This window comes from Corapipo altera, unplaced genomic scaffold (assembly GCF_003945725.1).
Source record: "Corapipo altera isolate COAL_440 unplaced genomic scaffold, ASM394572v1 22b, whole genome shotgun sequence".
NCBI classification, from domain to species: Eukaryota; Metazoa; Chordata; class Aves; order Passeriformes; family Pipridae; genus Corapipo; species Corapipo altera.
Genome location: NW_020884876.1, coordinates 8,914,634 through 8,937,909, shown reverse-complemented (window position 1 = coordinate 8,937,909; position 23,276 = coordinate 8,914,634). Strand labels below are relative to the sequence as shown.

Below are 23,276 nucleotides of genomic sequence, written 5' to 3'. Positions count from 1 at the left end.
CCGCCCGGCCCCCGGCCCTCCCCCCGCTCCCGCCCGCCCTCCGCTCCCGCCCGCCCGGCCTGACAAAGTGCCGCCGTGCGCCGCTCTACCCCGCGCTGCTGCCGGGGCGCGGAGGCGGCGAGGCTCGCGGCGCGCCCGCGGTAAGTGGCGCACCCCGCTCCGCGGCTGCCCGGCCGGCGGCGGGGCCCCGGGGCCGGTGCCCTCAGCCCGGACGAGGGCGGGCGAGCGGACTGGCGGCCGGTGCGCGGGGGACGGCGGAGGGTTCCTGCGGCCCACCCTCCCTCCGTTTTCCCACCGCCCCCACGGTGGCACCGTTGGCGGCGGGACCTTCGCCAGGCGGTGGGCGGGAATTGCGGGGTACCCCGGGACGCGCGGCTGCGGCTGGAGCGCGGCTCCAGGTAGGGCTGCGCGGGCGCGGGGGAGCTGGAGAAAGGGACTGGGGACGCAACTTGATGTGGAAACTCCGCCGCGCGGAAAACTGAGCTGGAGGCGGGGGGGGCCGTGTGCCAGCAGCGCTGCGCTCTCGGCGGCCGCTCGGCTGCGCCCCGCGCTGCGGGGGGAGCGGGGCCGGGGCTGCGGGCGCTGGGGCGCAGCGCGGGGCTCCCCCGGACCGCGGCCTGAGCGCGCTCCTGGGGCGCCTGAGCGCGCTCCCGGCGGCGCGTGGCGGCGGCGGGACTGGGCACCACAGCAGTTTCTTGGCGCTTCCCCCAAGTCGGCATCCTCACTCTCGGAAGGCAAGTGGAAGTGTCCGTACTCCTGTCCGGTGAGCGTAGTGGCGCGGGCGGAGGCGCGAAAGTTCGTCCGAGTAAGTTTGTGATGGGTTTGGAAGTTGGTGTTTGGCGCTCCTGCTGGGTCCCGCGTCCTCGGGCAGCGCGTTTGTCAGACGGCGGCAGGCGCTGACAGACCCTGCCGGGTGGTCTGTGCTCGGAGATGCTACCAGGGCTTTACCTGCCGTCCTTGTAAAGGAGGGGGTATCTGAGGCTTGTATCTCTAATGGTCTCTTCAATAAACTGTAGTGAAAATCGTGTTACTGTGCAGCGAAAACACACACTCGAAAACGAGCAAAGAAATTTTACGTCACTGTGGTTTGGGGAGAGAAAGGGATGTACTCCCTCGTGAAACTACATGCATTTCTGTTATCTTAGGGTTTTTCTTCACGTGGATGTAGGAAGCAGATCCGTTTTTCTGTGGGCTTAAAAGTTCTATGTTATGAAGTTGCTTTAAAGCAAAGTAACGTAGCAAAATAAAACACAACAAAACTCCCATACTTGTGTGCTCACACACTGTTAGAAGTTTTTTAATAGGAGCTATTTCTGTAAGATACGTAGTTGTAGGCTCCTCTAAATATTTAGATATAAAATACTTTTCTTATACAAGAACTTTAGCAGTTTTATTTTTCTGCTTTCTGAGTATCATGTGTCCTTTACGCTGAGACTTCTTAGTTGGATGCTTGTTTAGTTTCATTTGACTGTTATCCTCTGCATTTTAAATATACTTCTTCAGGCAAAGTATTTTGAATCATTCCACTGAAGAGTTACAGTAATACTCTGTGGATGCTTGCATCTTAAAATTCAGTCTAGTAAAGAGAGTATTGAAGTATAAACATTGGTCATCTATGGTCTTACAGAAGAGTTAATTGTAAAACGCTTAAAGACACTCTCTGATGAAAAAGACAACTGCTTTTCCCTTCTAATATAATCCAAATGCTATTTAGAATTATTATTGTGTTCACATCTAGGAGATTGGTTTCATATTGTATGCAGGAAAAAAATTTCATAAATTTGTACTTTGGTGTAATGAAAGAATAGTTAGGAAGAACAGTCCCTATATGGGTATGAATATATATGAAAAATATATCATTTAAATTTTGGAAAAATGTAACAGGCTGAGAAAAATATTATTTTCTGATTCCAAAGATTTGCTGTTATGAACTTGCTGGGTTAGATTCAATGGTCTAGTAAATTAGGGGAGGAAAAAAAAGCCAACAATGCAGAAATATTAGACACATACATCTGATTAAAAAGTAAAATGAGTGAACACTGAGATGAAAGATGCTGTTTGGTAGAAGAAATACTTGACCACATTGAGAAGAATCTTTTGTTTAATATTTTTTTTGAGGAAAAAAGTCCAGAATAACATTTCATAATCCAGTTAGCGAGTTAAGACTAGTGCTTCAGTCAAGTCTCTTTGAGCCAGGAGTAATAATTCTTTGTTCAAATGGAAAAGGAAAAAAAAAGATTTATGAATAGAAACTAGATATAAAGTTACATATCAGTAGACAATATCTGCTTTTAATAAGAATCTTTTTGATACAAACCCCATAAAATATAAGAAAATTAAATAAAAATAAGTATTTTTTTGTCGTCTCCCAAACCCAACAATTAACATATTATAGGCTTGGCTCAGTAAGATACTGAGTACCTTTACCTCTAGTTAAAATCAGTGAGCGTTAGTTAGGCAGACTGATGCCCGTTTGCCCATGTAGATTGATGCAGAAGCTCCCATTGACTTGCATCAGTTTGGGATTTGGCCCAATAAAAACTGGGAGTGATCAGCAACTTGGAGGATCAAGTGCTGTTTGTGGAGGGTCATTGTGTTATATAGACTTAAAAGAAAACACCAGAGCTCCTAAGGCTTTAGGTCAAAACTACTCTTAATTTTATGGTTATACTGCACTTACTCTACCGAATGCTGCATTTCTGTTATAGAAAACTCATCTCTGTCAGTGTACAAAAGAAAATACAAAATTCTTAATGAGAAATCTTAAAAAAATATTTTTTCAAAATATTATGTAAGTGTGTTGTGCTTGTGTAAGGTTTAGAAGCAGATTTGAACTGTAGTGGTACTACACATTAGAGATTGTTAATAAGATTAGCATATCTATATAATATTACTGTCTTCTAAGAATAGCTTTATTGTATAATCTGTTCTATTATATGAATATATGTAAATTTGTTAGGTTTACTGTTTTAGCAAATGTAATGATAACGTGACTTTATCTCCTGCATGCTTGTGCAGTATCAAGTCCACAAAATATTATCAGAAATAATTTGTGTGTTTCTTGGAAAGCCTTTGGTTTGATGAAATAAATTTTTTACCTCAGGCTATTCTGGTTCAATAAGTAAGTTCTTTCAGGATGCCTGCATGCGATTTTTCTTCATAGACTGAAGAGTATCCTGTGATCTTAAAATAAATGCTTTAACTTTATAATAAAGTAGTATTATTTGCAAAGAGTTTTAGCTTGTGGTGAAATATATCAGGGACCCAAAGTAAGGATTGGGGTCCGTACTGTCAGCTGAGTAATTAAAACAAAACCCTGAACATTTAATTTTTTGGAGGTAACAGAGGCTTTAAAGAGTTGCCATTGTAAAAATGTGCCGCTTTAACAACCTTTCCTTAGTTCTAAAACTGATTAATTGCTGTGTCTTATAAAACCTGATTTATTTCATACTTTTTTCATACCAGGCATTACCATTATGAAGCTCTCCTTATAATTGAGATTAATGTTTCTGAGCAAAGAAGTGGTTTGGAGGGCTGCATTCATTTTGAGTGCTATTCTAATCAATTTTAGATACAGCATTTCACAATGTATCAGTCTGCATCTGATCCTGCCTTATTATGTAGAATTAACTTGGTAGTGATTGATAGGAAGCCTGCTCTATCTCCAGAGGTGATTTGTTTGAAAACAAGTGTTACAGCTTCCAAGAGTTTACATACAGGGTCAGGCGACTCAGGTGTCCATTCTGTGGCCTGACTGAAGCTTGGCAGAGTAGTTAGAAAAAAATTCTGTATGCTTATGGAAAAAAAAAAAAAAAGCCAAAAAACCAACAAAACCCAAAAATCCCCAAACCAAAATGTTACACCTCTATTGAATGGTGTTCCTTGAACTGTGGTATTGGTCTTCACAAACAGTCTGGACTCACAGGTATAATGCACAGGCAGTGTCTTTGTGCGTCACTACGTACTGTCACAATGCATGTCTGCTAGATTATTTTAAGAAATAACTTTAGTGTTTGAAATCAAAACTTACAAGGCTAGTTTCAGATGACAAGGTGCACACCTACTGCATATTTCCTGCATAGTTAATGAAAGACATGCTAATTTTATTTTTTATCTTTTAAAAGTAGCAAGTCTAGTACTTGTTTCAATAGCTACTGAAATATTTGCACATTTTGCCTCTGCACCTTCTGGTCCCAGTTTCAACACTGTTTAATCCTTAACCAATAGGCTATGGTCACACTCTCTGCTGAGTGTGATGCATAAATATTTAAAGTTCAGGAAAAATGATTTCTCAATAGTGAGAGAAAAACAAGTTAAAAAAGGTCAAACCGAAAAAAAATAAAATGTGAGAAACTTATGAAAATGGTAAACAATTGTAAGAAGATATGTGTGTGCATCTATTATCAGGATAGTGATTTAAATCTGAATTTTAGTTATTTATGTGTCTTGCAAGACACGGTAATTGCATTCAGTGCATCTTTAAAGTTTGCATATTGGACTAGTTACGTCACTCTTTTAGTTCAAGTATGCATCTAAACAATAACAGAACGTTGCAACTGAGATATTGCATAAAAATATTTCTGATCTTATGCAGATCAGAAGTTAATAAAATTATAAAATGTTTACCAATACCAGGCTGCAAGTGCTCCTCACCACTTAGTTCAGTCTTTTTTTATGGAAGAAACAGTGTCAGTAGAGGTCCATTTTAATGTGTTAAATAGCTGCTACTGAACTAATATGAAGAGAATAACATCTTAAATGTATTATAAAATAGTGAGTACAACACAAACTGTATCTTCGATTACCTTCTTAGATGGAAGTCTGTCCACGTTACATACTTTCATCCTACTGTTGTTGTAAAATACTTTTTATGTAAAGCTGATACTTGGATGACATAAGGTAGAAAAGTAGTTTAAGCCTGGAATTGTTTTGTGCTGATGTATGTTATGAGTCTTGCAAAGGAGTGGGTATACTTTTATAATTTAGACTGAAATCCAACATATAAGTTCAAGCCTAGCTGACCTAATTATTTTAAGTTTGTCAACTTGAGTCTGTGTAACAGATTGAGGTTGTTGATACTTGATGTGTTTGTGTCTACAAAAAAAGTTAATTGTAAACATTAGTGCCTAGATATACAGAAAGCAAAATAGTAAACTAGAAACTTCGGAAGTGCTGTACTAAATCCAGCACTGATTAGCGTACTCTGCAAATCTACTGAAATCAGCAAATTACCTGGATTGCTATGTACTAATGAACTGCAAGGCTGTTGTAACTCTTTGTGTTAAAATCTCTTCATATATTAACTGAGCGGTATACTTTATAAAAGCAACTGTGGATTACTTTTACAGTAGGCTTTCATGAATGTGAATTCAATCTTCATGTATAAGAGAAAACAGTTTTCAACTTGAGAAAAGACATGTTAAATTATTTTCGTTTATTTTCCTGGGTTTTTTTAATGTTTTTAGCACACTTCTAATAAATGTTTGAAATGAGAATCTTAACACGTTACCTATAGATTATAATTATGTGATAATAGATTCTCATATGTGATAATAGAAGCTCTGTTACTCTTTTTTTTGTTCTCCTTATCCACCACTCCCCCCCATCCCTGGCAAAATGCTGGAATGTTAGCAGAAATTTTTAGTGAAAAACAGGTTTGGCAACTTTGTTTACTCTTTCAAGTAATTTATTTTAAAAGGAAGGAGAATACCCTTTATAACAACAGTCTAAAATCTGTAATCTATAAAAGTTTTAACACATCGGTATTTTTGCATCTGAATTACAGAAGTGTAAAATAGCAGTTTGCAAAAATCTTAAGATATTACAACTTCAATTTTTCCTGTGACAGCATAGAAAAACATTCAGAAAAGCAGCAGATATCATTGTAAAAACTGTGCTGATGTAGAACTTAAAATGTGTTGTGTTGAAATCAGTGGCGCTGGTGGTGTTATTTTTCAATATTATGTTGAATTTCTAATAGTATTTCTTGACAGAGGTTAAGCAAGCATACAAAGGAACTAATGTCTTATTTCCTTATTTGAGTCTTGACAATTTTTAGTGTCTTAAGAAAACTCCTGTCAAGGGTAAAATTGGTGAAATATAGATTTAAAATATTTTTCTTGGCAGGAATTGAATAGAAAGCTACACGTTAGAGTTTTTAGCGGAGGGGGGAAGAAATTAATCAGTACATAACTTACTATAAAACAGCAATAGTTTCCTAAATCATAGAAGTCCTTGATAAATTTTGGCTGGATCATGAAGGGGGTGACTGTGTAGTGGTTGAAGAAATCATCATTGCTAATAAGTGTTACTTTAGATTAGCAAATGAAAGACTGCATAGTCCTTCAAAGGCCTCATCCATTCTCATTATAATCCTTTGAACGTTTGTCTGACCTTTCTAAAGAAATCTTATGAAACTTTATGCTTAGAGCTCCGCATAAATAAACTGACCAGCACTTGTCTCGGGAAGGTTGTAATCTAATGACAGGAGCAATAATACATCTTTTTAACACAAAAATATCAAATCTTACTTGCCACAGCAAATTGTTAATTTATTTTAAAATCTCTTTTCTTAATGATGTAATGCCTGAGACTAATGAATGTGGAGCAGCTTTAAAAAAGCAAATAGTATCACAGTTGTCTAACAAAAATCTAAAGCCAGATTGTATTGCTAATATTTTTCCTCTAAGCCTTATTACAGTCTATACATTTAGAAAGCTGGGGTTGGTGGAGTAGTTTTGTTTTTATGGCTGGAAGTGTGAGGGTTTGTGAAGCTAGGATATGCCCAGCTAAAGCAAACCAGCATAGCTCTACTCACCCCAGTGAAGATGTTGTCATTTACCTTCTAGGTGATGAAACGTAGGGCTTATGCTCATGAAACACTTCAGATTTCACTTTCTCACTCACTCACTCTTTTTTTTTTTTTTCTGTTATAAAATACATTGCTAATTTGAATAGGCTTTGGTGCCCATGAAAAGAACCATGGCTCATGTTTTTTTTCCATAAAAAGAAAAAGAACCTCATTCTGTTAGTAAAATTGGCAAAGCAGAAAATAATTCATGTTATTAAATCAGTTTTTCTTAGAAAGACATTCTTTATTCATGCTACTGAATATAAATAAAGTGCCTGATATCTCCCTACTCCTCCTAAGAGATATTCTTGATTTCAATGTCAAAAGGTTGAGTGGCAGCGTCCAAACCTATGCAACAGGAACCGAGAAAAGATTTGATACTCCAACAAATCAGCTGGTTGAAATCTTGGTTACAAGTTGTGAGCTTTTGTGTATTGCTTTAGCAACAAAGGCAGAGTCATTGGAAGCCTTACTGTTCAGGCAGAAATTAATAAAGTACTATTTGTTCACCACTGTTCCCATGCTGGAAGGTAGAAATGTATATTTAAAGTAATGATGGAACTTGAGAAATACTGGATCTCTGCAAATGATTGAGCTTAGTCCAAACAAATAAACAGCTAATTGGTAATGCTGAGAACTACTAGCTTGCGTTTGGTATGCCATACTGATAAGGATAAGTCTTCAAATTTGATTTCCCTTCATCCATAACTAGTTAGAAAATTAAAATTTTAGGCAGAAGAGATCCCTTTAGTACTCTACAAATGGTAGGAAGAATTATTTTTCATACCTTGCTTTGCTGATAATACACACAGGTGCACATACACATACGTTTTTAATTGTCAAATCTTCAGTAGTATTAATATGATTTTGATATAAATTGATGGCAGGTGAAGGAAAAGCTTTTCTGGCAGCTTTTAAAAATATAGATATGTCTCTGTGTGTGCATGTCCTTTGACTGTTCAATATGGTTTGACTTAATAAGCCTACAGTACAAAATTATGGAAGGATTTCCCCCCATTTCCTTTCACTTGTCTGACAATTGAAGAAGTGTGTGATTTTCAACAGAGGCCAATATGTTGGGAGATGTCAAGAAAACTTAGAGTCTGAAGTCCACAGTGACATCTCAGTGAATGCTGGAAGCAGAAATGCTCACCACCTTTCAGGAAGTTTTTCAGTCATTTGTATATTAATAGACTATGAAACAAGACTCACCTAGTAATTCAATCTTTCTAAATGTCTGATAACCCAGAACAACATCTATGAATGACTGTGCTCTACAGGAAACTTAGAAGTAATAAGTGATCAGAAAAGCTGGGGTTTTATTTTCTTTTTTCGGTGAAGAATATCTTAACATGAAAATGAAATATCAACTCCTACTTAACATGAAATAGTTATAATTGCATTTAGAAATGTTTTAAGTGGCTTAAAAATGCATATCTAATTTTATTATTCTTTTGATAATTTTATGTTAATTGTGCAATGATACAGGGTTAATGATATAAAATATTAGCACTTCTAATGATATGTTTAAGAACAGTGCAGTCATTAAATTCAGTAAACTGAATATGTTGACCTCATAAATAAATGCTGAATTATAATACAAAGCACACCATGACCAAATTAATTAGTATGTTTAATCTAGTGAATTCCAGCTAGGCTGCATACAATATGGACAGGTATTTAACTTCTAAATTTAATATTAGCTGCATAAGTCAACTGTCACTTAATCAGTGCAGATCAGTAATAGAAATTTAATATATCTGGTGTTTTACATATATTTTTCTTTTTAAACTAGATGTTTTAACATTGTTAGAGATTTTAAACATTGTCATTAAAAAAGGGACGTGAGTGATAATGTTCCTCCTGTTTTCCCCATAATTTGTCATCATCAAGATATAGAATTCCTGAGGTCCAAAATAAAAAATTCATTCAGTCAAAATGCTGACACTCATTAAAATTCATTCAAGGATCTAGGGCAGAATATTTTGTACTTATTTGATACAAAATTTTTTGTTGGTTGCTTTGCTATGATTATTATATCAGATTTTTATTTATTCAGGGAGAGTTAAAATACTAGTAGAATCCTCTTGATTTTTCATTTGAAAGCTTTACTTCTCGAGAAAGTTGAAAATACAAGACTATTTTATTTATTTATTTTTTTTAATAACCTATAAGTACTTCACTTTTTTCCTCTTGCAGACTACAAGTATTATATTTTTATCACATGAGTTACAAGGCATACAGATTTTCTTGAACTTATTGTCTGAGTGCTCAGGTGTGACTTTTAGGACAGAAGCAGGAAATTGAGTGGTGTTGAGTCCAGTTCTGCAAATCTTGAAATAATCTGTTCAGTTGATAGTTCCAGGGACTTCAATGAGATTGTGTCAGGCATTGTACCAGTGATCAGTGGAATTTAGGCTTAGGCTCATTGCTTTCAGAGAATAGTCTAAGATGGAGGAGAGTTTGAGAATAATCAACATGTTTTTTCTTTTTTTTTTTTTCTTGATTTGGGATTACATGCTCTGCCCATAACCTTTGATATAAATCTATCTTTGTTTTGTGGTGTTGGTTTTTTTTGTTTTTTTTTTTTGTGGTTTTTTTTTTAGTAAATACTTGACTAGAAATGACTTGATGAATACTCAGTTTTTCTGGAGAGCCCATAAAGCTCTGAGCACTGACTGCACTCTGCTCCTCAGTCAAACTTTCTTGTTAAATATATTTAGGACAATTTCCACCCTCACTCCCAGCATTTTGAACAAGCAAATCGAATTACTGTTTATTTACTGGACCACACAAAAGAGAATACTTGCCCAAAAGGGAGCACAGTGAAGTAATGCCTGTATTACCATATTAAACATCATGCTATAACTTTCCCACATAGTGGGACACAATCAGCTGTATGGCTTAACTCTTGAGTGTCCTTAGAGCATTTTGATCTGTACTGATTTGGGTTACCCTCAGAAAATTCTTGCATGTCGTTCTGAGTTTGAGACTGGGGACATGTTCATGGGACTGTTCCCATTAAGCACTTCGTAACTCAGAAGTTAAGACTTACTAGCACAGCTTTGATTTAATTAGACCTGGTTTAAGTATGGTTTTGGACAAGATGACCTCCGGAAGTCCTTTCCAGCCTGAATTATTCTGCAATTCCAAGCACGCTGTCTGCACTCCTTGCAATCCTTCTTGGGGATGTTGCATGTACTAGTTGGGTGTCATATCTGAGTTCAGTGTTGCCAATGATAATTCTATTGACTACATTTCCAAGAATAGTTTGGTTTAATAGGCTCAGAATTAAAATCATTGTATTCCTGTTTTAATCAGTTTTAATGAATGAATGTTAGGGTTTTATAATCTGTTGTAGGGGAAAGTTTTTATCCACTCTGCTTGTATAAGATTGTTCCTATTAACTCATCAAGAGGATTTGTGGGAGTGGACAAGCACAAAGAGTGTTAGAAAGTTCAAGGTGTTCTTGAAAAGAGATATTTCACCTTTGGAAGTTAGCTTTTGTAAAATATGTTAATCACAAAAAAAGAACTGTAGACCTAAGTCTTTTTTCAGCCCTTATTTCAAACTCTAGAATCATTGTTAGGTGCAGTAAGTTTTCCTGCACTAGAAACTTCATATAATTAATTCAAATATTAAGAAAGGAAAAAATAGCTTCATTTTAGTACACACACCTGCTAGGTATACTCACTGCTAACCTGACAGAAGTTTATTGGATTATATTTAGTGCACAATAGCTAGCAATACTGTTTATGTGCAACATCGTATATGGAACCCAGATTGACAACTTTTTGTCAAGGTTTTTATTATGAGACTGGATTAAAGAGGATATTAACTGACTTATTATGAGAATCACAAATCTGTGGGAGTTCTTTTAAAGTTTTTTTTTATGTGATTTGTTAAAGAATGGACAAGAATATCAAGCTGTTTTTTTTAAGATTAATGAAAACGTAATAAAAAAAATTGTTCACTAACTCCCCACTTTTCAGCTCTGAAGAAGCTTTGCTTACATCTAGCCTGAATGGAAACTACCATCACCACATATTGCATTGAATTGACATAAACCCACTTGGATCTATAGATTAGACGTTAAAGCGTTTACTTATCATGGGATTGACCAGCAGTCAGGTACCTGAACTGGCAACTGTGTGGGCTATAGTCCACTGAGCACAAGCAGTTAAACCAAACCTAAGGGCAGGTGCCTTATGAAGCCCTTCTTTGCAGTGCTTCAGTGTCATACCCACTTAATGGAGGAAAATAAATGAAACAGCCTATAAAGGATCTTGTCTGTCTCAGATTAGCACCCAAACGGGCTATCGTTGTGAAGGTCTTTAAGGCATGTCATGACCTTCTCTCCATTGCTTTGAAAGTTGGACACTTTCTGCAGTAGTGCTGCTTTGAAATGCCTAAAGCATAGTCTCAGTTTAGTGATCTAAGCTAAAGAGACAGGATTTCATATATGCTGCCTCAACCAGAACTGCATTAACAGCTATGAAAGTATGTAAAAATAGTGTGGAAGTTAAGGGTTTCTTTAACTGGAACTAAAATAATTATTTTCAGGTTTGCTTTATTTTTTTAATATTATAACTAAAATCACATTAGAAATATTTCCAAACTGCTTCATCATTGATTTGTAGGTTCAGTGTTGTCCCTAGGTTAAACTGCACATTAGAAACAAATGTTGCTGCAAATATGTGGGAGTTTCCATGTTTTTAATATGACTTGCATTGATATTGTTTCAGAAGAAAATATTTTGTAAGTTATTTACTTATAAACAGATAAGCACTGTATCTACTGCTATTTTGAATATTTTTGCTAAATGCAATTCAAACCATTTTAAATTAGAAAATGTGCAAGAATTGGGTTACGTGCATTTAATTTTTAAAACTCTTCTAGCTCACTGATATTTTAAAAAATGTAAGGAGATGGTGGATGTAGATTTTCCTCCCTTCATAACATTACCAATATATTTAGTTTAATTTCATATCCTACAAATCAAAAGTATCAAGGATTCTGAAAGCTTGGTGTTAATATTTCTTCTTCCTCCTTTACTGTGCCATTCATATGACTGTTTCACTCAGCCCTGTTATATTTCTCCCTGATGGCTGAAAATGACTGTTAGATACCAATTTTTACTTGCAGAAGATGGGTTATACGATTTTTGTGTGACAAGCGCAGGAACTGCTTGTTCTTTCATCTCCTCTGTAGTGGTTCATAACTGTCTTAAAAAACAGTAAGGCTTTGGTTTGATTAGCATTTTAAGCTTTCATAAGCTGCCAGTACTTTCTTTAAAAATAAAAAATTACCATCCTGTACCCTTTACAGCCTGTCCTCTTTGTTGCCCTCTCCCTTGTATAAGCTCAACTGTTTGCCTGTTTGTATACTGAGTTCAGAGCAGCAGTACAGTTAAAAAAGATTTTTGAATGGTTACTTTTCAATTTTTATAATTTTCGTTTCTTTTTTGCCAGGTTGGTAGTCAGCTCACTGACCCCGTTCAACAGATAGCCACAGCATAGTGGTAGGTGCAGGACAGGGGTATAAGGAAGATAGGACTGAGTTTTCAGTTTATTATTTTTTAAAAAAAGAGCACACCACCTACATTTTCATGACTTATTAAATTAGAAACACCTACAGTAGAAAAGCAGGTCCTGGAAATGAGTTTGCAATTAATGTTTTTTCTTCTCTATGAATTGCTGTTTCATGCTTAGCACCGCAGCAGAAAACTTTTGGGACCAGGTTAACCAAGAGAAACCATAAATAAAAGAGAGGAAAGTGAAATACAAGAATGCCTTTTTTCCTTTTTTTTCTTTCCTTTCCCCTGTCTCCCTCCAATAATTGTATGTGCATGCATATAGCAGGATCACATGGTTGCTTTGTGGGGTTATTTTCCCCCATATATACCATTTTATAAAAGTAATGATGCTGAGAGTCTAAAGGAGGGCCACCAAGATGATTAGAGGTATGGAGCATCCCTCCTACAAGGAAAGGCTGGGAGAATTGGGTTTGTTCAGCCTGGAAAACAGAAGGCTTAGGGGTGCCCTTCCAGTACCTGAAGGCAAAATGGATGGAGAGAGACTTTCTACAAGAGTGTATAGTGACAGGACAAGAGGTAATGGCTTCAAACTGAAAGAGAGTAGTTTTAGACTGGATATTAGGAAGAAATTCCTAACTGTGAGGGTGATGAGGTGCTGGAACATGTTGCCCAGAGCAACTGTGGATACTCCATCCCTGGAGGTGTTCAAGTCCAGTTTGGATGGAGCTCTGAGCAACCTGGTGTTAAGGAAGGTGTCCCTGCCCATGGCAGGGGGTTGGAATTAAATATTCCTTAAGGTCCCTTCCAACCCAAGCCATTCTGTGATTCTACGATTCCCTTGCTCTGTATTCAGATTGCATTAATTCTCCAGGAATTCAATCAGCAGCAGAAGGGAGGTTGCAGCAATCAGCACTTGTTTACAGAGGATATAACAGGGCTGATTTCTCTAGCATATGTATTTTGTATTTGATTTTTTTTTAAGAAGCAGATGTTGTCAGTATAGTGTCAATGCTATTTATGCCTGTATTGGTAGTTTCTGCCTTTTGAAGTTTTTTTAGGAAAGGCTAACCTGGAATTGATTGTTTTGTCTGAGAAACAAAGAGAGGAGATGCAGCTTTTCTCTCTGCCCACCTATTTCTCTTTCCAGACATGGATTTATAAGGGAATCACAGGGGTTTTCACACTTTAACCCTACCCTCCAGTACCAGCTGATGTAACAGCAGGTAATTCTGCATTCCATGATGGACTTATGGTTATGCCTTGTGCAGCCTTGCTGTTTTGAGGCGGCACAATTCAGTTCCTGTTCTTTCCCGGAGAAGGTCATCATCACTTAGCTATAGGTTATGATGCTGCTACTTTTATTTTTCCTGTTGGAGCTGTTCTGCTTCCCGTGAACAACTTAAAGATTCATTGCATCAGAAGAGGGCAAAGAAGGGGGGATGTGTCATTGCAGCCTGATGCTTAGGGCATGCATCTGAAAAGGGGAAAAATTACAGCTTCCTTTAATCTGCCAGAAGTGTCCTTTTCCTTCATTCCTGGTGCTGACAGGAGTGCTGGTATGCCTTTGGGCTGAGCCAGAATTTGTCTGTCTGAAAGCTTTTTTTTTTTTTTTTTCTCCTTGAAGTTATTTTTCCTTTTCCTTTATTTTGAGGTTAGTCTTTGCTAGCTCAATTTTCAAAGTGTGTCTTGGTGCCACAGTACAGTTGCTAGTGCTGGCATGCAAGAGGAAGGAATCAGTAGCCAAAGCTAGGAGTAAGATATTGCTAAGAAGGCTGGAAATGCTTTTTTAAAAGGGATTATGTGGTATAAAAGTGAACATGTATCTACAACATGAATGCATAGATATTAAAAAGCTAGAATGGGGAAAACATGATCACTTTCTGCTTGTAAGGGATGTTACCACTTTCCTAGCCCAAATCGGAGTTTAAGCAGTCCCTTTTTGGATCAGACTTTTGCCTTTCTCTCTGGAGGAACAGTTGCCAATTTGCCCTTTGGGTCAGACTGTGGTCCTGGATCATATGGGACTGGTTTTGTACATGCAAAGGGAAGAAATATAAAATGAAAATAATGTGGCAAAGTAAACAGTTTCAAAATTAAATATAATAGATTAAAAAACAAATCCTTATTTCTCATATTGTAAGCAACACAGTATTTCTAATGTAATTCCGCAGATTATTCCTGAATGCATGGGTATCCTGAGCTTGCCCTCTAATCACTTGTGTGCTTGTCTCCCCCCAGTAAGAGAGGAATGACTGCTGTTGTTACAGGTTGAAACACAACTAACAGTATAAACCCTTTTCAGTTGTTAATGAATAAAAGTTACCAATGGGGTTTTATTAGGTATGATAAAACCTATGGAGTTTACCCTTATTTTACAGACCTGACCACTTAGGCAGTAAAAGACCAAAGGCTTGTAGGACCACAAGAACTTAAGAGTAGAACCCTCATATAACCTGACTCCTTATTAGGCTGTATGGAAGATGTTTCTTGTTCTTTACAGGTTTATTTTTGGCTTGCCCTTAATTTTGACTTGGTGCATTAATTTGTCTTAGAGTTTTCAGGAACCATTCACATATACTTTTGTATAGAATTAAGATAATGTATCAAGCTCTGGTTTTGAGTTGCCTATCGTCAAATATGACCATGCTTCAAAGTGGAAGACATTTTCATTCAATTGCTTTGGTTTAAAAATCACCCACCACTGTTGCTTCCTAGTTCCAATGTGATTACAGTTCCTTGCAAAACTTTGCTGACTAACCTAACACCTAAAAAGGTGCTGACTAACCATGTTAATAACATTTTTGGGTGACAGTCTCAGCAACTCACACATTTTAATACTATGAATTTCTTGCTGCTAACATCAGTGACAAGACTGATTGCTTTTAAATGTACATGGTAGCACAGGCATAGCCTTAAATTAAGTAGTCTCAAAAATGTTCCTGTGAAGGTACACATTGTGCCTTCTGATTGTAAATTTGTTACTTTTTTCTTAGTTGCATCTTATGCTTTAAAGCTATGAACCAAAGATGAAGTCAAAGAGGAGAAATGTTTTGCATCTAGACACTGATGTGCATGTCCTTCAACTTGGGTAATAGAAGTCTGTTGTTTTGGTGTTACAGAACTGTTATTAGGTAGTTAACTTCACAGATTTGTATAGATCGCAGTTAAAATGGGCAGAAAATTATTGTCTTTCTATTCCCTCAACAGCATAAAAGTGTGCAGTAACAGCTGTATGAACGTATTTTACAAAATCATCTAGTCTGGCATGTGACTTAGAATTTGCCAGTAGTAAGAAATAATTAAATTTCAATTAAAATATTAATTTTTAAAATAATTTCTTGGATTACCTTTCTGGATCACAAGCCTACTTCTATATGTATAGTTGCTACTTAAGAGAATTTTGATGTTGACTCATAGATGAGGTAGTTATCAAGGAAAGGAAACATTAAAAAGGTAAAGATACTGACAGTATTTGGAGCATGAGCATGCCTCTCTGTAAGGGAGCATTGAAAGAAAAGACAGTGACATACAGCAGTGTGTTTCACCCATGAACAGTTACCTGTTCAAAAGAAGATGGGAACTCCGTCTAATAAAACAATGATAAAATTCTGGCATGTTTGAATCCAGGCTGAACAGGTGTTGTTGTGGTATATGTGCATATTGTTGAGCTCTACTGGGTTTTTACCTACTTACCAGTTTACTCAGTGGACAAGTTAATGTTAGTCTGGTTTCAAACAGTGGCTGAGCTGTGCTGGGTCGAAAGAGGCTGGATGGAGGTGGCTGAGCTCCTGGTTGAGTGGTATTCCCCTAGAGGAGGAAGATTGTGGGCAGTGCTCAGCCTCTTTAGGTCCGTAACCTGTCACCCCTCCTTCTGCTTCCCTGTATGAAAAGGCTAGGGATGGAGGATGCAGTTCACCAGAAGGGATTATTTTTCCAAAAGGAAAAAACATCTTTAGAGAATTCCTAGTCAGGTGTTATATGTTTAGAAAGTTCGATGACAACCGAGATGGAAAAGGCATACTCGTTTAGTGTATAAAACATTTAGTCTCCAAAATCTCCTGTGCTTTGTGAAATTAAGGACAGTGTTCTTGAACAGAGAGAATGTATCATCCATCCCCTTTCCTCTGATTTCAGTTATGTAATGTCCTTGGAGCAACTTGGAAAAGTAAGGTTAAAGACGTAAGATTTTTAAGCTGTCTTTAGACAGAGAATCTGAACAGGTGAATCTGAATAGATGAACTATGAATCATGAACTGAAGCTTTCCCTATTGCTTTGGTCCGTGGGTCACTGTTCAGAAGGCACTGGAATGAATGCGTTGTACTCCAGAAAAGAGACAGGAAATTGACTTTTGGTTCTAAGAGATGTACCTTCCCTTTCTTCTGCTGTCAACTGATTGTTAACGATTTGTGGTACATGTCTGAGATGGTTTTGATTTGTCAATAGGGATTGGCTAGATTATTTTGTAGTTCTTCCAGCTTGACTTTTGTATGCTACTTTGGCTCAGTGTCAGTTTGATTTAAACCCTTATTATTTTTTCAATTTTTTAGTGTCATTTTTAGCTGCTTTTTCATTTCTATATGCACCTCTTATGTTTAAGTGATGTATAAAACAGAATATCTCCCTACAATTTTTTAGTGTTTAGCATTGCTGAAATGTTTAATGTAATAGTTTTCTTTTTTTTCTTTAAAAAAAACCCCCACGTGATACCTAGTGATCCTGTTTAGTTGTTGTAGTTATTTCTTGGTTTAGACTTTGTTTAGAGAGATGTTGCCTAGAGCGGCTTTGTGCTCTGCACAGTGAACTAACTCCCAGAGCTGGAGTTCTGTACTGCTATTGTAGAAAAAGTGGATGTGTTCAGGCTGGAGGTAAAAGCTTGCTCAGTTGGTGTGGGGTTAACAAATGCAGTGGGCAGGAGAAGTCATACTGTTCTGGTACTGATGCCAAGCAATTATATTGGATGGTTTTACAGACTTAACTTTGCCAGCTTTGAGGACTAGATAACTGTATCTGCTGACATCAGTGTGAATCATAGTGGTCTAGCTCCATCCCCATGATTTCAGTGAAACCAAAAGATTTCCTTCTGAGGTGAGGAATCGAGGTGTTTAGCTAGTTGATTGTTCTGGTAAAGTAAAACTCTGAACGTGAGACTATATGCGAACTGAAATTGATATTGCACCTTTATGTAAGTATTGGGAGTGTCAGTGTAGGACACTGTGTCCTTCTTAAGCAAGACAGGCATTTTAGTTAAGCTGTCTAGTGTGAAGGTAGACTCATGCCTGTGAGGTCTGTGTCAGGGTAGCAAGTGTGCTTGCAGTAATATGTCTTCAAAAGCTGACCAACTCTAAACAGCAATGGTAGAGTGACCTTGCAAGTGTGCATCTGCTCTAACTTTGATACAGAGGTCATTTTATATGCTGTTTTCTTTAAAATCAGGTTGCCTGTGCCTTCTGCAGAGTCTACATTTTTCTGTTTCAAACTACTTTGTGTAAACGTCGTTTTTTACCTTAGATTGCAGAAATATATGAGATATATGGCTATATTGGATTTGAAAAGAAAGACAACTAGTCTTTGTAAATCAGCAGCCTATTCTTTTTAGAGTATTATGTCACTAAGAAAATATTTTACTTATTAATGTAGAATGCAAGTATATAAACATAAATATTCACAAAGAAAACTAATAATTTTACAGATACCTATCCCATTAGTTTGCTATCCTGTTTCTTCCTCCGAGTTGTTACTGTGCATTACAGTTGAAGTGCAATATGTCAGATGTACAAAACCCCTCAAATTTCAAATAAGGTAGCTTTTTTATCATAGCAATTATACTTTATATAGCATTTTGCCACAGGACAACTTTCTCCCAGTGGCAGGGCACTGAACAGCTTGCATCTGTAGGAAAGTGGTGGCAAAATTGATGGAACAGTCTGTTCCTGACGATGTTCATTTCAATGCCCCAGAATACGGCTTTCAGTATATATGCTGCCAAAGCATACCCTAAATTGATGGGACAGAAGGAACAGCCTGGATTTTCTTGTGTTAAAGTGAGGAAATAAAATCTTAAATCTCATTTAGGTTTGGAATTAAGTGGATTGGCAATGCTTGTGAAGTTCAAAGGGGGGAAAAGATGAGTCTCACTGCTTCCTATCATGCAGGCCTCTGAAAGGGGTCAGAAGTGTTTAGTGGAGGGTAGAAGCAGACAAACAGGAGAGCTTTTCTTGCAACAGCCAAAACTGAGATGAAAACTAAGGGAAAGGGGGAAGATGTGAAAGTCTAATGAAAAAACATGCTGAATTTAAAATGTACCTCAGGAAATATTTAGGAGAACAAAAATGCTGTGCTGTCTGCAAGGGGAAAATATCTCTGGTTTACTTAAGACCAATGATCCCTTCATGTGATCTGCTGAAATGCTGAACTCTCTGGGGCATCCCTCATTTTTCATCTAATTTTTTGGAAAGGGTTCACAAAATTCCCAATAAGATACCAGGAATCATGTTGCTCATAAGCAATTTTTTTCTTCCACTTTCCATTTTTTTGACAGCAATGGGACCTCCCTCTGCTCCCGTTCAGGCTGGAGAGAAGGCTCCTGTTGGTGTGAGCAATTTAGGATTGGGCACTTTTTATAAAAGAGGTTCTTTTAAACAAGTGTAAACAAAGAAATTGCAACATTACTTATAAATATCTTCTGCTACTCAATGTGAAATTGCCATGGAACAGTAGGGTCAGGAATGCATATAGAACAGGGCTTTGAGACTTGGATACGTGCTCAATGTACATAAAGTGCGTACATATGCAGTGTGTGTATAAAAAGCCACACCTTTATTAATTTCTTTAATCCGTGTAAGATAAGTTTATAAAGATGCTGGTTTTCATTCCATTCACGTTTGAAGCTGTTCTTGCTCCTTCTGCTGCACTGAGGTCACCAGTATATGAGTAGGTGTCTGTTGCAGCAAAATGCAATGGCCACCTTCCTTCCTGGCTGCACTGGAATACTTGTTTTATTCCTAATGGTCCATTAGGAAGTGTTGCTCCATTCATCAGTCCTATAACCAGAAGATTGAAGGAATCAGCTGCAAAGCTGTCTACTGCTCTTTGACCTTACTGACTTAGGTGAAGATGCCAGCATGGTTTTTGGCATCAGTAATGTACCTGGGGCATTCTGTCATATCAAGGACCCTTCCCAAGAACTATTGTTCAAGAACTACTGTTCAGAAGTATACACTTTGATTTACTCATACATCATTTGTACAAATTATGTTTTTACATAAGCACACACAAAAAATGGAACATAAAAGTTCCTTTTTTTTTCCCCTGAGGTCTGGTTGTAAACTGCACGATGTCATTATTCTAAAAAATCAATTAAAAATTATAAAATTATCTAAAAAATTTTTCTGTAGCTAGAGAGTAAGCTTAAGATGTCCCTCAAACTATATGATATTTAAAAATACCAGCGTGTCTTAAATTTTAGACTTTCCCCCAGCATTTCTTCTGAGGAAAGCCAAGTACATAATCTTTGACTTTTTTTGTTCATCAGTGAACTAATAAGACATTCCTATTGTAGTACTAATGTTGGAAGTACCTTAGTCTATGTCTTGCTTATAGAGCAGGTTTGTTCCATTAGGGGTTAAGAATATTTAATCCTTTAATGCTGACATATACAACACATAGCCGTGTCAGCTACAGCTGTTTCCAAACATCAGTAACAAAATTATAGATGGTTTTGAAGCTTCTGTGTTGAAAATGAATACATTTGAGGATTCAACTTGCTGACAGTGTTTATGTAATTTAATCTTGCCATCTGGAAGAAAGTAAACATTTTTTAGGAAATTGAAGTTAAGGTAGCAAACCCCTTGTGGTTTCTGGCTGCTGCAAATAACTTAAGTTGTACCAAGCTGATGAAAATCTTCAATAAGGAGGGATCATGGTTATATTTAGAAGATTGTTAAGCTAGTGCATTAATGCATAACATTTTTTCAGAATATCTGCTTTATTAACTTCCCTGCTTATTCAATAGTTAGGTGCCTTTCTTCTGCTCAGACAATCCAGCATGTTTTTCAGTGAAATATGATAAAATGTAAGAAGTATATGCTTGCAGAATGCATAGGTGTAACTGAAGCAGTTATATTTTTAATGTGGTTTTTTTTCCCTGTTATTCCTTGGGTTTTTTTGTTCTGTATTATGTTTTGCTATTTTTTTTTCTTTATTTGTCTGCTTTATTATTTGCTGAGGCTGTTGTTTCATTCAAGGTTTTTGCTTGGTGTTCTAAAGAAACAGAATTTAGACATGCCATGTGTGCATCAGTCCCACTGTAGTAATTTTAAACCTGTTAGCCAATTGCAAATAAACATGAGAGTAAGAAAAAGATTCCAAAGGCATTGATTTTCCATAATGTTTGAGTCCAGGTGGCTTGGGAGAGAGGAAACACCTTAACAATGCCCTACAGCATGAGCTATATGGAGAGAGAGGAAAGACTAGAGATATTTCTGCAAACTAGGTTTAATTACGTTATTCATAAAATTGCTTAAATGCTAGCCCATTCCCTTTGCTATTCCATTCTGTTTTCTGTTTGTGCAGTCTGATGAGAAGTTCTGCATGATGGTGGGGAAGACGAGATACTTTTCATAATTGTCACAGCCTAGAACATTTATATAAATAAAAAGGTATTTATGGTAGGCGCTGATTTTAGATATTGCATGATTTGAAGGGGTGGACAATGTCAGCCATTTTACCCATGGAGATTGTGTGATTGATGGGAATGGGTGAGACAAAACTGAAGCAAAGCACATGAAAGTTTAGTTTGCCTTTAGGTTTTAAGTCTTCAAGATTATCTTTGTCATTTTGGAGGATATTTACTTTTTTTTTTTACTATTCTTTAGTGAAATCTTTATGTTAAAATCTCTGAATTAGGCAGGATTTGTTGAAAAATCTAGGATTTTGTGAAAAGGTCAACAAGGGGAGAAGGGAAGGAAAAAAAGTAGCAGAGATATGAACTCACCAGAAATAGCTTGGTAATAGTAAAATGAGAACAATGCTTCTCAGACTCTGTAAAGGGTCAGTAAAACCAGGAAAAAGCTATAGGCTGTTCCTGCTTAACTTTGGTGTCTGGTGGTTTCAGCTGGTTCTTTCAATCTCTGTTTCCTCTGCTCTTTGAGATTATATTCACCTTTCCTTCTTGATGTCTAAATCCTATTGCTTTACTCTCTTGCTAGAAGCATTGATTTATTTGCTTAGGCTCGTACAAGCATGCTAGTGTTCTGCTAAAGTTAAAAATATTGTTGCCATATAGTAGTTGGTCAAAGAGTGGGATTTTAGAGGAAAATATCTAACTTCATATTCAGTGGAAGCTGCTTGTCAGCATTTTTATAGGTTTGAATAGGCATTTTAAAAAGATTGAGCTCTAAGCCTTGATAATTGAACTTAAGCTCATAAATTTAAGTCTTATCTGCTCCTGAAATTGAAACCTGGACCTTGTTGTCAAACTGCAATGAAGATCTACATGAAAATGAAATAGGATGTTAATGGAGAATTTCTCATTTAGATTTGCTTTTTAGCTGTACAAGCAACAATTTTAGGAATGTTGATCTCATTTTTATTGTCTTGGATATGAATGACTTTATAGAGTGAGCTATTGAGTGCCCAAATCATGCCACATTCCAACTTTGTCAGTGTAACCTAGGCATTTTGCTTGAAATAAATATACAGACTGGTGACTTCGTAAACATTTATAGCTGTACCCTGTGTTAAATAAGGACTATACTTTATTTTCATGCAATAAAATTTAATTAGTTGTAAGTCAGGTTTTGCTTTAGTTGTAATTAGTTTAGCATATAATTATTTTGTCTAATAGCAATTTGAAATCTGCAAGCATTTTGATCTTATTCCAAGTTAAAAAAAACCTCCTCTTAGTAATGTATTCAATCAGTAGCTATAATAGAATCTTATTAGCCAACCATGTTACAGACTGTGTAAATCTTTAAGTGACTGAAGCAGTGTTTTCACTGATGCTTGTTATATGTTGCATTAAGAAGGTGTATGTATAGAAATGTTTTATATTGGACTTGGGGCTTTTATATGATTCAGAAAAAAATCAATGATCTGTGTTTTCTTGGTGAGCTTAATATTTGCTGTTTGATTTTTAGCTTTTTTAAATTTTTTTATTTCAAAATTAATTTTTAAGCTCTAGCTTTCATAAAATATAACTGGGAACTGTGTGTGTGAAAATAGTAAAACTTCAGTTTTAACAAATGGATGTATAGTAGATCTCGTAATTTACACACACATATTATTGCCTAATAAAATGTATTATAATGGTTAATAGTTATTTTTCAAATAATATCTTGTGTCTTCTATCTTTTGGTTGTGGCTGGATTCCATTTCTAAAGAAGTTGCCCTGCCAAGGAGTCTTCTGTCAGCTTTGCCTGTGGATTTCTTTATGGGAACAGCATTACAGCAAGAGATAAATGCAGAGAACTGCAATGGAGTAATGAGGAGCAGAGCTTCTGTTCTTACTTCCAGTCCAACCAGCTTATTTTTTGCTAGCAGTGGTTTACAATATTGCTTGCTGGTAATTTTGCACTAAATTAAATTTCACCTATATTATTAATTTTAAGGTTCTTGCATTTCCTTCATAAAAGGGCTCATCTTGCTCTCTGCTGATCATTTCATCAGCCTATAGGTCAGGAAATTATGACTAATCAGAGCATAGAGAATGGTAGTTTTTAAGGAATTGAATAAATGAACAGTCAACAGCCTTGTACTTGATGGATATTTGGTTTTTTTCAGACTCTATAGTCTGATTGATAGGGATAAATGACTTCACAACTAGAAAAGAGACACTTGAGTATTGACAATTAAAAAGAAATATGTACTTTAGCCTAGGAAGAAATTGCCTC

General features: G+C 36.9%; 1 protein-coding gene across 2 annotated transcripts in view; it reads left to right on the top strand.

The window, feature by feature from the left end:
- Nucleotides 1–23,276, top strand: part of TENM3 (teneurin transmembrane protein 3) — a 1,300,501-nt gene that overhangs the window by 881,894 nt on the left and 395,331 nt on the right. The window contains exon 1 of one of the 2 annotated variants that reach the window (XM_027636352.1): nt 82–140. The exons of the other annotated variant lie outside the window; for it this stretch is intronic. The gene's annotated coding sequence lies outside the window, so the exon portion shown is untranslated. Of the gene's footprint in view, nt 1–81; nt 141–23,276 lie in introns of those variants that run through there. 2 annotated transcript variants of the gene reach the window in all.